This window comes from Schistocerca cancellata, chromosome 6 (assembly GCF_023864275.1).
Source record: "Schistocerca cancellata isolate TAMUIC-IGC-003103 chromosome 6, iqSchCanc2.1, whole genome shotgun sequence".
Taxonomy (NCBI): Eukaryota; Metazoa; Arthropoda; class Insecta; order Orthoptera; family Acrididae; genus Schistocerca; species Schistocerca cancellata.
Window position 1 is genome coordinate 485608311 of NC_064631.1, and position 14725 is coordinate 485623035.

General features: G+C 44.1%; 1 protein-coding gene across 1 annotated transcript in view; it reads right to left on the bottom strand.

Moving 5' to 3' along the window:
- The window catches only part of LOC126190942 (uncharacterized), a 150876-nt gene that overhangs the window by 45144 nt on the left and 91007 nt on the right, over window positions 1-14725 (bottom strand). The window lies entirely within an intron of this gene.

Here is a 14725-nt window from a genome sequence, read left to right on the forward strand (position 1 = left end):
TTGAAAGCTTGAACTACCTGTGCTCTTTTCCAATCATTTGGAACCTTCCGTTCCTCTAGAGACTTGCGTACACGGCTGTTAGAAGGGGGGCAAGTTCTTTCGCGTACTCTGTGTAAAATCGAATTGGTATCCCGTCAGGTCCAGTGGACTTTCCTCTGTTGAGTGATTTCAGTCGATTTTCTATTCCTTGGACGCTTATTTCGATGTCAGCCATTTTTTCGTTTGTGCGAGGAGTTAGAGAAGGAACTGCAGTGCGGTCTTCCTCTGTGAAACAGCTTTGGAAAAAGGTGTTTAGTATTTCAGCTTTACGCGTGTCATCCTCTGTTTCAATGCCATCATCATCCCAGAGTGTCTGGATATGCTGTTTCGAGCCACTTACTGATTTAACATAAGACCAGAACTTCCTAGGATATTCTGTCAAGTCGGTACATAGAATTTTACTTTCGAATTCACTGAACGCTTCACGCATAGCCCTCCTCACGCTAACTTTGACATCGTTTACCTTCTGTTTGTCTGAGAGGTTTTGGTTGCGTTTAAACTTGCAGTGAAGCTCTCTTTGCTTTCGCCTAGGTGAATGAATCACGTTTCTTGTTACATCAGTTCGATTATTGTGTCCAGATATGCCATCATCCAGGCGAATGGCTGCTGGAGACGTGCACAGTGCCACGAACGCCGGCTAGTGAGAGCAATAATATGTCATGGGGAACGTTCACATGGTCTTGTATGGGACCTGTTGTAGTAATAGAAGACGCCACGACAGCTGTGGACTACACAAACAATATTTCAGATCTCCTGCATTCCTTCAGGCTCGACACTCCCAACGGCGATGGCACCAACAGGATAACTCCCACTGACGTCTCGGCCACCAAACTCACCTGATCTGTGCCAGATGGAACACATCTGGGATGCTATTAGGCACCATCTCCGCACCCACAAACCACCAACCTGTAATTTACTGCGTGACCTGTGCATAGACATTTTCATCACATACCTCCGGAAACCTCGCAAGAACTGGTCGAATTCATGCCACGCAGAATCGTTGCTCTATTCCAGGGGTCTCCAAACTTTTTAGTCCGCGGGCCACATTGACTCCTCCACGAAGTCATAAGGGCCAAGATCTACCTAGCGGGATTCATGATTACCGTAATGTAAGGCTAAGGGAAAGATGAAATTGCAAAAATCTAAGGTTGTGGGAATAGCTAGCACTGAAACGAACTACGATTTTTATTTAATTACATAATTTTGATTCGTGGACGTACCTGACCGAAATTCTGGCGTATTTTATTCTGGCGAATTTCACCGACAAAAAAGTATGTCACTGCACATTCTTCACGAAAGCGTCCAGCAAATTTAACGAAATCTCAAAATCATTGTTAGCAACACTATTACGGCAAGACGTAAGAGAGGTAGAGTATGTCAACGGATTGTTATTTCAAGCGGCGCAACAATAAGTTTAGTTATGTAGTCTTGTAGCGAGTAGCAGAGCCGGAGCATGTATTTGATAGTTCTGTTGCGTGATTGTGTTAGCGAGTAGCGGAGCCAGAGCATGTATTTGATAGTTCTGTTGCATGATTGTGTCTATGTTGCGAGTGTGTCACGAGTTTTTTAGTGTTTTATGCGCTGTACTAGTAGGTGAGACGACGAAGTGTGGGACAATTCAAAGTTTGAATTCGAAGAGACAAGGAAAATCTGAAAATCGAAATACGTATAGCACGACTTGAGTATTTTTCACTGTATTTTTTAGTGGAATTACAGTGTAATTGTGAGTATTTAATTTAGTACTTAAAGTACCTTAAAAATAAATGCATTGCATTATATTTAGGCAAACTACTCCCTAGTTTTATTAGTATTAAATAGCACAATTTTATTTTCAGGTTACAATCTTTTGTGAAGTTCTGTACAAATATGGAAAAGAAACGAAAGGTCGACAGTGAATGAAGAATTTTTAAAGAGCAGTGGGGATGTCAATATTTCGTGGTGGAGTCAAGCAGCAAACCAATGTGTATTATTTGCAATGAAGCAATATCAGTCTTCAAAGAATTCAATATAAAACGTCATTATGAGACTAAGCACTCTCAGAATTACTCCAAGTTTATAATAGGATGCGAACTATTAGAAATGTATGAGACTCTGAAACGCCAGCTAAAATCCCAGCAGTCGTTGTTTAAGAAAGTAAATGCTGAACAATATGCAGCAACTCGTGCTAGTTTTCGTGTGGCTCATTTAGTAGCGAAGCAGTGCAAGCCATTTACCGACGGTGAATTAATTAAGATCTGCATTATTGCAACAGCAGAAGAAATGTGTCCAGAAAAAGTTAATTTTTTTATTTAAAAACATAAGTTTATCGGCAAACACTGTGACTCGAAGGATAGATGACATTACACAATATATATCAGCACAACTGCGTGACAAAAATCAAGACAGACTGGTTCTCTTTGGCCCTGGATGAGTTTAGTCTGTTACCCGTTCTTTTTTTTTTCGCTTTCGCACGGAGAATGGTCTATCTGTTTATTGTGGATAGCCACAAGTTTAACCATGACCTTCCGCTTTGTAAAAATAGAGCTCCGACAATGTCGCGGTGTATTGGTCGCGATAGGCCTCGAAACTCAATTGTTGGCAGTATAGGTACCACCTCAAATATTTGGCGGGCCGGATACGGGGGATGTCCGGCCAGCCCTCACGGGCCGGTTTGCCGGCCCTCACGGGCCGTAGTTTGGAGACCCCTGCTCTATTCCACTCCAAAGGTGACCAACAGGCAGTTAAGCAGCTGGTCATAATACACAGACAGAAAAAAAAATCGAAACACCAGGAAGGACATAAACGAAAGTTGGTAGCTGTGTTTCTACATCTGAAAGATGATGTCTATTCATATTTAGCGCCAGTCGCAAATGAGTGGCGCTAGTAGCGCCACGATGCAAATCAGGTTTGCTTTAAATACAGTCTGTAACGGTCGTGAGCGTTAGAGTGGACGTGGCGAGTCGATGTTAGTCTAGAATGACTTTAAGGCGATAAAGACGCCACTATCAACACCTCACTGAGTTTGAACGAGGTCGTATAATAAGACTATGCGAAGCTGGTTGTTCCTTCTGTGATATTGCAGAAAGAATTAGGAGGAATGTAGCCACTGTACCTGATGGCTGGCAGCGGTGGTAACGAGAACGTATGGCCGTGAGAAGACAGGGCTCCGGTTAGCCACGTGGCACTACCGAGAGGGAGGACTATCGTGTTTAGCGTATGACTGGCACATCTTACTGCATCTACTGCAGCAATTTGAGCAGCAGTTGGCATCTCAGTGACACAACGAACTGTTACCACTCGGTTACTTCCAGGACACCTCCTAGCCATATGCTCTGTTCAAATGGCTCTGAGCACTATGGAACTCAACATCTGAGGTCATCGGTGCCCTAGAACTTAGAACTACTTAAACATAACTAACCTAAGGACATCACACACATCCATGCCCGAGGCAGGATTCGAACCTGCGACCGTAGCGGTCACGCGGTTCCAGACTGAAGCGCCTAGAACCGCACGGCCACATCGGCCGGCATATGCTCTGTAGCGTGCATTCCACTTAACCCAAACCACTACCACTTGCGACTTCAGTGGCATCAAGCAAGAACTCATTGGAGGGCAGGGTGGAGGTCTGCTGTGTTTTCTGATCAAAGCTTTCTCCACCTCAGGGCCAGTGATGGCCGTGTGTTGGTTAGGAGCAGTCCAGTTGATGGCCTGCAACCAACCTGCCTGTGTGCTAAACACGCTGGTCCACCTGGACTTATGATCTGGGGTCGATTATGTATGACAGCAGTAGAACTCTCGTTGTTATACTACACACCTCAACTGCAACATTGTACGTCAGTCTGGTGATTCGATCTGTTGCACTGCCGTTCACGAACAGCATTCCAAGGGTTCCCAACAGGATAACGCTCGCGCACGTACCGTTGTTGTAACCCAACATGCTCTACATGCCCTGACTTGCTCGATCACGAGATCTGTCTGCAATCGAGCACATACGGTGTATCATCGGATGACAACTCTAGCATCATTCACAATCAGCATTAACCGACCCTATGTTGACTGACGCAGTGCAACAGGCACGTTAGTATGCTTGCATTAAATACTCTGTCATTTACATCGATTATTAATGTAACAGCATTTCACATTCGCAATATCTTATCTCATACTTATATTAACATGTGATCTTGCAATGTTAATAGCTTAAATATGTTATCTCGACAAATGTATTACCGAAATTTCATTACTATACATTAATTCTTCTTCCTCTTTTTCCGTTTGGTCCTCTAAGGACCAAGCGCCAATTTCAATGCTTCCTCGTTTGTTCTTCTTTCTTCTTCCTCCAGTATTCTTTCATCTTCTCACTATGTATCTTTCCATTTTTAACATTTTCTTAGTAAAAATCTGTCTTTCTGTTGCATCTTTTTCACTTATGTTGTTTCTTTCCAGATCTTTCCTGACTTCTTGTACCCAGGCTCTTGTTGACTTTTTCTCCCAAAGATAATTAAAAAGTCTTTCGTTAACCTGTTGTCATTAGTTTCGTGTAAATGATCAAGAAATAGTAGTCGCCCCTTCTGTAGCGTTTCAGTTATGTTTTCTAAATGTTGCGATATCTTCTTCCTACTTCTTAATTTGCATACCTCTGCATTTCTAGCGGTCCGAGTATTTTCCGAATGAAACTTCATCTAGCTTCCCCCATCAACCATGGACCTTGCCGTTGGTGGGGAGGCTTGCGTGCCTCAGCGATACAGATAGCCGTACCGTAGGTGCAACCACAACGGAGGGTTATCTGTTGAGAGGTCAGACAAACGTGTGGTTCCTGAAGAGGGGCAGCAGCCTTTTCAGTACTTGCAGGGGCAACAATCTGGATGATTGACTGACCTGGCCTTGTAACACTAACCCAAACGGCCTTGCTGTGCTGGTACTGCGAACGGCTGAAAGCAAGGGGAAACTACGGTCGTAATTTTTCCCGAGGGCATGCAGCTTTATTGTATGATTAAATGATGATGGCGTTCTCTTAGGTAAAACATTCCGGAGATAAAATAGTCCCCCATTCGGATCTCCGGGCGGGGACTACTCGAGAGGATGTCGTTATCAGGAGAAAGAAAACTGGTGTTCTACGGATCGGAGCGTGGAATGTCAGATCCCTTAATCGGGCAGGTAGGTTAGAAAATTTAAAAAGGGAAATGGATAGGTTAAAGTTAGATATAGTGGGAATTAGTGAAGTTCGGTGGCAGGAGGAACAAGACTTCTGGTCAGGTGACTACAGGGTTATAAACACAAAATCAAATATGGGTAATGCAGGAGTAGGTTTAATAATGAATAGGAAAATAGGAATGCGGGTAAGCTACTACAAACAGCATAGTGAACGCATTATTGTGGCCAAGATAGATACGAAGTCCACGCCTAACACAGTAGTACAAGTTTATATGCCAACAAGCTCTGCAGATGACGAAGAAATTGAAGAAATGTATTATGAAATAAAAGAAATTATTCAGATAGTGAAGGGAGATGAAAATTTAATAGTCATGGGTGACTGGAATTCGTCAGTAGGAAAAGGGAGAGAAGAAACGTAGTAGGTGAATATGGATTGGGGGTAAGAAACGAAAGAGGAAGCCGCCTGGTAGAATTTTGCACAGAGCACAACCTAATCATAGCTAACACTTGGTTCAGGAATCATAAAACAAGGTTGTATACATGGAAGAATCCTCGAGATACTAGAAGATATCAGATAGATTATATAATGGTAAGACAGAGATTTACGAACCAGGTTTTAAATTGTAAGACAGTTCCAGGGGTAGATGTGGACTCTGACCACAATCTATTGGTTATGAACTGTGGATTAAAACTGAAGAAACTGAAAAAAATGTGGGAATTTAAGGAGATGGGGCCTGGATAAACTGACTAAACTAGAGGTTGTACAGAGTTTCAGGGAGAGCATAAGGGAACAATTGACAAGAATTGGGGAAAGAACTACAGTAGAAGAAGAATGGGTAGCTTTGAGGGATGAAGTGGTGAAGGCAGCAGAGGATCAAGTAGGTAAAAAGACGAGGGCTAGTAGAAATCCTTGGGTAACAGAAGAAATACTGAATTTAATTGATGAAAGGAGAAAATATAAAAATGCAGTAAATGAAGCAGGCAAAAAGGAATACAAACGTCTCAAAAATGAGATCGACAGGAAGAGCAAAATGGCTAAGCAGGGATGACAAGAGGACAAATGTAAGGATGTAGAGGCTTATCTCAGTAGGGGTAAGATAGATACAGCCTACAGGAAAATTAAAGAGATCTTTGGAGAAAAGAGAGCCACTTATATGAATATCAAGAGCTCAGATGGAAACCCAGTTCTAAGCAAAGAAGGGAAAGCAGAAAGGTGGAAGGAGTATATAGACGGTCTATACAGGGGTGACGTTCTTGAGGACAATATTATGGAAATGGAAGAGGATGTAGATGAAATGGGAGATACGATACTGCGTGAAGAGTTTGACAGAGCACTGAAAGACCTGAGTCGAAACAAGGCCCCCGGAGTAGACAACATTCCATTAGAACTACTGACGGCCTTGGGAGAGCTAGTCCTGACAAAAATCTACCATCTGGTGAGCAAGATGTACGAGACAGGCGAAATACCCTCAGACTTCAAGAAGAATATAATAATTCCAATCCCAAAGAAAGCAGGTGTTGACAGATGTGAAAATTACATCTACATCTACATCTACATTTATACTCCGCAAGCCACCCAACGGCGTGTGGCGGAGGGCACTTTACGTGCCACTGTCATTATCTCCCTTTCCTGTTCCAGTCGCGTATGGTTCGCGGGAAGAACGACTGTCTGAAAGCCTCTGTGCGCGCTCTAATCTCTCTAATTTTACATTCGTGATCTCCTCGGGAGGTATAAGTAGGGGGAAGCAATATATTCGATACCTCATCCAGAAACGCACCCTCTCGAAACCTGGCGAGCAAGCTACACCGCGATGCAGAGCGCCTCTCTTGCAGAGTCTGCCACTTGAGTTTGTTAAACATCTCCGTAACGCTATCACGGTTACCAAATAACCCTGTGACGAAACGCGCCGCTCTTCTTTGGATCTTCTCTATCTCCTCCGTCAACCCGATCTGGTACGGATCCCACACTGATGAGCAATACTCAAGTATAGGTCGAACGAGTGTTTTGTAAGCCACCTCCTTTGTTGATGGACTACATTTTCTAAGGACTCTCCCAATGAATCTCAACCTGGTACCCGCCTTACCAACAATTAATTTTATATGATCATTCCACTTCAAATCGTTCCGCACGCATACTCCCAGATATTTTACAGAAGTAACTGCTACCAGTGTTTGTTCCGCTATCATATAATCATACAATAAAGGATCCTTCTTTCTATGTATTCGCAATACATTACATTTGTCTATGTTAAGGGTCAGTTGCCACTCCCTGCACCAAGTGCCTATCCGCTGCAGATCTTCCTGCATTTCGCTACAATTTTCTAATGCTGCAACTTCTCTGTATACTACAGCATCATCCGCGAAAAGCCGCATGGAACTTCCGACACTATCTACTAGGTCATTTATATATATTGTGAAAAGCAATGGTCCCTTAACACTCCCCTGTGGCACGCCAGAGGTTACTTTAACGTCTGTAGATGTCTCTCCATTGAGAACAACATGCTGTGTTCTGTTTGCTAAAAACTCTTCAATCCAGCCACACAGCTGGTCTGATATTCCGTAGGCTCTTACTTTGTTTATCAGGCGACAGTGCGGAACTGTATCGAACGCCTTCCGGAAGTCAAGGAAAATGGCATCTACCTGGGAGCCTGTATCTAATATTTTCTTGGTCTCATGAACAAATAAAGCGAGTTGGGTTTCACACGATCGCTGTTTCCAAAAACGACATGATACTCGAGCAAAAGACATGTTCTAAAATTCTACAACAGATCGACGACAGAGAGATAGGTCTATAGTTTTGCGCATCTGCTCGACGACCCTTCTTGAAGACTGGGACTACCTGTGCTCTTTTCCAATCATTTGGAACCTTCCGTTCCTCTAGAGACTTGCGGTACACGGCTGTTAGAAGGGGGGCAAGTTGTTTCGCGTACTCTGTGTAGAATCGAATTGGTATCCCGTCAGGTCCAGTGGACTTTCCTCTGTTGAGTGATTCCATTTGCTTTTCTATTCCTTGGACACTTATTTCAATGTCAGCCATTTTTTCGTTGGTGCGAGGATTTAGAGAAGGAACTGCAGTGCGGTCTTCCTCTGTGAAACAGCTTTGGAAAAAGGTGTTTAGTATTTCAGCTTTACGCTTGTCATCCTCTGTTTCAATGCCATCATCATCCCGGAGTGTCTGGACATGATGTTTCGAGCCACTTACTGATTTAACGTAAGACCAGAACTTCCTAGGATTTTCTGTCAAGTCGGTACCTAGTATTTTACTTTCGAATTCACTGAACGCTTCACGCATAGCCCTCCTTACGCTAACTTTGACATCGTTTAGCTTCTGTTTGTCTGAGAGGTTTTGGCTGCGTTTAAACTTGGAGTGAAGCTCTCTTTGCTTTCGCAGTAGTTTCCTAACTTTGTTGTTGTACCACGGTGGGTTTTTCCCGTCCCTCACAGTTTTGCTCGGCACGTACCTGTCTAAAACGCATTTTACGATTGCCTTGAACTTTTTCCATAAACACTCAACATTGTCAGTGTCTGAACAGAAATTTTCGTTTTGATCTGTTAGGTAGTCTGAAATCTGCCTTCTATTACTCTTGCTAAACAGATAAACCTTCCTCCCTTTTTTTATATTCCTATTAACTTCCATATTCAGGGATGCTACAACGGCCTTATGATCACTGATTCCCTGTTCTGCTCTTACAGAGTCGAAAAGTTCGGGTCTGTTTGTTATCAGTAGGTCCAAGATGTTATCTCCACGAGTCGGTTCTCTGTTTAATTGCTCGAGGTAATTTTCGGATAGTGCACTCAGTATAATGTCACTCGATGCTCTGTCCCTACCACCCGTCCTAAACATCTGAGTGTCCCAGTCTATATCTGGTAAATTGAAATCTCCACCTAAGACCATAACATGCTGAGAAAATCTATGTGAAATGTATTCCAAATTTTCTCTCAGTTGTTCTGCCACTAATGCTGCTGAGTCGGGGGGTCGGTAAAAGGAGCCAATTATTAACCTAGCTCGGTTGTTGAGTGTAACCTCCACCCATAATAATTCACAGGAACTATCCACTTCTACTTCACTACAGGATAAACTACTACTAACAGCGACGAACACTCCACCACCGGTTGCATGCAATCTATCCTTTCTAAACACCGTCTGTGCCTTTGTAAAAATTTCGGCAGAATTTATCTCTGGCTTCAGCCAGCTTTCTGTACCTATAACGATTTCAGCTTCGGTGCTTTCTATCAGCGCTTGAAGTTCCGGTACTTTACCAACGCAGCTTCGACAGTTTACAATTACAATACCGATTGCTGCTTGGTCCCCGCATGTCCTGACTTTGCCCCGCACCCGTTGAGGCTGTTGCCCTTTCTGCACTTGCCCGAGGCCATCTAACCTAAAAAACCGCCCAGCCCACGCCACACAACCCCTGCTACCCGTGTAGCCGCTTGTTGCGTGTAGTGGACTCCTGACCTATCCAGCGGAACCCGAAACCCCACCACCCTATGGCGCAAGTCGAGGAATCTGCAGCCCACATTGTCGCAGAACCGTCTCAGCCTCTGATTCAGACCCTCCACTCGGCTCTGTACCAAAGGTCCGCAGTCAGTCCTGTCGACAATGCTGCAGATGGTGAGCTCTGCTTTCATCCCGCTAGCGAGACTGGCAGTCTTCACCAAATCAGATAGCCGCCGGAAGCCAGAGAGGATTTCCTCCGATCCATAGCGACACACATCATTGGTGCCGACATGAGCGACCACCTGCAGATGGGTGCACCCTGTACCCTTCATGGCATCCGGAAGGACCCTTTCCACATCTGGAATGACTCCCCCCGGTATGCACACGGAGTGCACTTTGGTTTTCTTCCCCTCCCTTGCTGCCATATCCCTAAGGGGCCCCATTACGCGCCTCCCGTTGGAGCTCCCAACTACCAGTAAGCCCACCCTCTGCGACTGCCCGGATCTTGCAGACTGAGGGGCAACCTCTGGAACAGGACAAGCAGCCATGTCAGGCTGAAGATCAGTATCAGCCTGAGACAGAGCCTGAAACCGGTTCGTCAGACAAACTGGAGAGGCCTTCCGTTCAGCCCTCCGGAATGTCTTTCGCCCCCTGCCACACCTTGAGACGACCTCCCACTCTACCACAGGTGAGGGATCAGCCTCAATGCGGGCAGTATCCCGGGCAACCACAGTCGTAGTCCGATCGGGGGATGCGTGGGACTATCAGTTTAATAAGTCACAGCTGCAAAATACTAACGCGAATTCTTTACAGACGAATGGAAAAACTGGTAGAAGCCGACCTCGGGGAAGATCAGTTTGGATTCCGTAGAAATGTTGGAACACGTGAGGCAATACTGACCTTACGACTTATCTTAGAAGAAAGATTAAGAAAAGGCAAACCTACGTTTCTAGCATTTGTAGATTTAGAGAAAGCTTTTGACAATGTTGACTGGAATACTCTCTTTCAAATTCTAAAGGTGGCAGGGGTAAAATACAGGGAGCGAAAGGCTATTTACAATTTGTACAGAAACCAGATGGCAGTTATAAGAGTCGAGGGACATGAAAGGGAAGCAGTGGTTGGGAAGGGAGTGAGACAGGGTTGTAGCCTCTCCCCGATGTTATTCAATCTGTATATTGAGCAAGCAGTAAAGGAAACAAGAGAAAAATTCGGAGTAAGTATTGAAATCCATGGAGAAGAAATAAAAACTTTGAGGTTCGCCGATGACATTGTAATTCTATCAGAGACAGCAAAGGACTTGGAAGAGCAGCTGAATGGAATGGATGGTGTCTTGAAGGGAGGATATAAGATGAACATCAACAAAAACAAAACGAGGATAATGGAATGTTGTCGAATTAAGTCGGGTGATGCTGAGGGAATTAGATTAGGAAATGAGACACTTACAGTAGTAAAGGAGTTTTGCTACTTTGGGAGCAAAATAACTGATGATGGTCGAAGTAGAGAGGATATAGAATGTAGACTGGCAATGGCGAGGAAAGTGTTTCTGAAGAAGAGAAATTTGTTAACATCGAGCATAGATTTAAGTGTCAGGAAGCCGTTTCTGAAAGTATTTGTATGGAGTGTAGCCATGTATGGAAGTGAAACATGGACGATAAATAGTTTGGTCAAGAAGAGAATAGAAGCTTTCGAAATGTGGTGCTACAGAAGATGGTTGAAGATTAGGTGGGTAGATCACGTAACTAATGAGGAGCTATTGAATAGGATTGGGGAGAAGAGAAATTTGTGGCACAACTTGACCAGAAGAAGGGATCGGTTGGTAGGACATGTTCTGAGACATCGAGGGATCACCAATTTAGTATTGGAGGGCAGTGTGGAGGGTAAAAATCGTAGAGGGAGACCAAGAGATGAATACACTATGTACTGGGAGATGAAGAAGCTTGCACAGGATAGAGTAGCATGGACAGCTGCATCAAACCAGTCTCAGGACTGAAGACAACAACAACAACAAACCTAACTAACCTAAAGACATCACACACATCCATGCCCGAGGTAGGATTCGAACCTGGGACCGTAGCAGCAGCGCGGATCCGGACTGAAGCGCCTAGAACCGCTCGGCCACAACCGCTGGCCCATATGTTCTGTAGCGTGCATTCCACTTACCTCAAACCACTACTATTTGCGACTTCAGTGGTATCAAATGAGAGCTCATTGGAGGGAAGGATGGAGGTCTGTTGTGTTTTCTGTTGAAAGCTTTTTCCGCCTCGGGGCCAGTGATGACCATGTGTTGGTTAGGAGCAGTCCAGTTGAGGGCCTTCAACCAACCTGTGTGTGTGCTAAACACACTGGTCCTACACCTGGAGTTATGGTGTGGGGTCGATTCTGTATGACAGCAGTAGAACTCTCGTTGGTATACTACGCACCTCAACTGCAAAATTGTACGTCAATCTGGTGATTCGATCGGTTGCGCTGCCATTCACGAACAGGATTCCAGGTGGTTTTCCAACAGGATAACGCTCGCCCGCATACCGTTGTTGTGACTCAACATGCTCTAAAGAGTGTCGACATATTGCCCTATCTTGCTCGATCACGATATCTGTCTGCAGTCGAGCACATACGGGGTATCATCGGATGACAACTCCAGCGTCATTCACAATGAGCATTAACCGACCCTGTATTGACTGACGAAGCGCAACAGGCACGTTAGTATGCTTGCATTCCATATTTACACCAGTTATTAATGTAACAGCATTTCACATTTGCAATAGCTTATCTCGCACTTACATTAACCTGTGATCTTGCAATGTTAATCACTTAAATATGTTATCTCTACAAATGTGTTCCCGACATTTCATTACTGTTCATTAATTCTTCTTCTTCTTTTTTCCGTTTGGGTCATCTAAGGACCACGCGCCAATTTCAGTGCTTCCTTGTTTGTTCTTCTTTCTTCTTCCTCCAGTATTCTTTCATCTTCTCACTATGTATCCTTTTTCTCTCCTCAGACCATTTTGACCCTGTCTTCTCCCTCTTGCCTTCGAATCCTTCCATTTTTAACACTTTTATGGTAAAAATCTGTCTTTCTCTTGCATCTTTTCACTTATGTTGTTTCTTTCCAAATATTTCCTAACTTCTTGAACCCAGGCTCTTGTTGACTTTTTCTCCAAAAGATATATAAAAATGTCTTTGGTTAATCTGTTGCCCTTCGTTCTGTATAAATGAACAAAAAATAGCAGTCGCCCTTTCTGTGGCGTTTCAGTTAAGTTTTCTGTGTTGCGATATCTTCTTCCTACTTCTACCTCTGTAGTTCTTAGTGGTCCGAGTATTTTCCGAATGATTCTTCTTCTAGGACATAAAGTTTGTGTAATTTGTAATTCGATACTAATCATTCACTTGCGTAAAGACAATCTGGTTTTACCACTGTGTTGTAGCGCTGTATTTTAAAATCTTTCGACAGAGACCTTTGGTGCAAATGTTCCTGTTATACCATATGCTCTGTCCATCTCAAGTACTCTTCATTCTACAATGAATTTTTCTTAGTCATTTTCTTGAATCATTTCTCCCAAATATTTCAATTTATTAACCCTCTTTATCAGTCCAGCATCTGTTACTAGGATTTCTGGACCATTTTTTATGTTTTTCATAAATACTGTTTTCTCCACAGTAATTCTTAAACCTGCTTTGTTGGCTATTTCTTCTACGAGATCGATTGGTATTTATGGATTTGTTAGGTTTTTAGAAAGAATGGCAAAGTGGCGTTACTTCTCGACGTAATCACCCTGCAGACGTACACATTCTTCACAACGCTGACGCCATGATTCCATGGCAGCGGCGAAGGCTTCTTTAGGAGTCTGTTTTGACCACTGGAAAATCGCTGAGGCAATAGCAGCACGGCTGGTGAATGTGCGGCCATGGAGAGTGTCTTTCATTGTTGGAAAAAGCCAAAAGTCACTAGGAGCCAGGTCAGGTGAGTAGTGAGCATGAGGAATCACTTGAAAGATGTTATCACGAAGAAACTGTTGCGTAACGTTAGCTCAATGTGCGGGTGCGTTGTCTTGGTGAAACAGCACACGCGCAGCCCTTCCCGGACGTTTTTGTTGCAGTGCAGGAAGGAATTTGTTCTTCAAAACATTTTCGTAGGATGTACCTGTTACCGTAGTGCCCTTTGGAACGCAATGGGTAAGGATTACGTCCTCGCTGTCCCAGAACATGGACACCATCATTTTTTCAGCACTGGCGGTTACCCGAAATTTTTTTGGTGGCGGTGAATCTGTGTGCTTCCATTGAGCTGACTGGCGCTTTGTTTCTGGATTGAAAAATGGCATCCACGTCTCATCCATTGTCACAACCGACGAAAAGAAAGTCCCATTCGTGCTGTCGTTGCGCGTCAACATTGCTCGGCAACATGCCACACAGGCAGCCATGTGGTCGTCCGTCAGCATTCGTGGCACCCATCTGGATGACACTTTTCGCATTTTCCGGTCGTCATGCAGGATTGTGTGCACAGAACCCACAGAAATGCCTACTCTGGAGGCGATCTGTTCAACAGTCATTCGGCGATCCCCCAAAACAATTCTCTCCACTTTCTCGATCATGTCGTCAGACCGGCTTGTGCGAGCCCGAGGTTGTTTCGGTTTGTTGTCACAAGATGTTCTGCCTTCATGCAACTGTCGCACCCACGAACGCACTTTCGATGCATCCATAACTCCATCACCACACGTCTCCTTCAACTGTCGATGAATTTCAATTGGTTTCACACCACGAAAATTCAGAAAACGAATGATTGCATGCTGTTCAAGTAAGGAACACGTCGCCATTTTAAGTATTTAAAACAGTTCTCATTCTCGCCGCTGGCGGTAAAATTCCATCTGCCGTACGGTGCTGCCATCTCTGGGACGTATTGGCAATGAACACGGCCTCATTTTAATGTTTCTATCTCTTTCAAGTCCGGAGAAAAAAAATTGGAGGTCTTATAACTTGAATGCACCTCGTATGTCCACACACTACATTCGTAGCGACCCACCCCAACACACTCATTACTCGTGGAAGACATTCTTACCATCTTCTGTAAGAGTTCGGGAAATATGTGTGCATCCGCACAGAAGAAGGTCATGGCCGGTA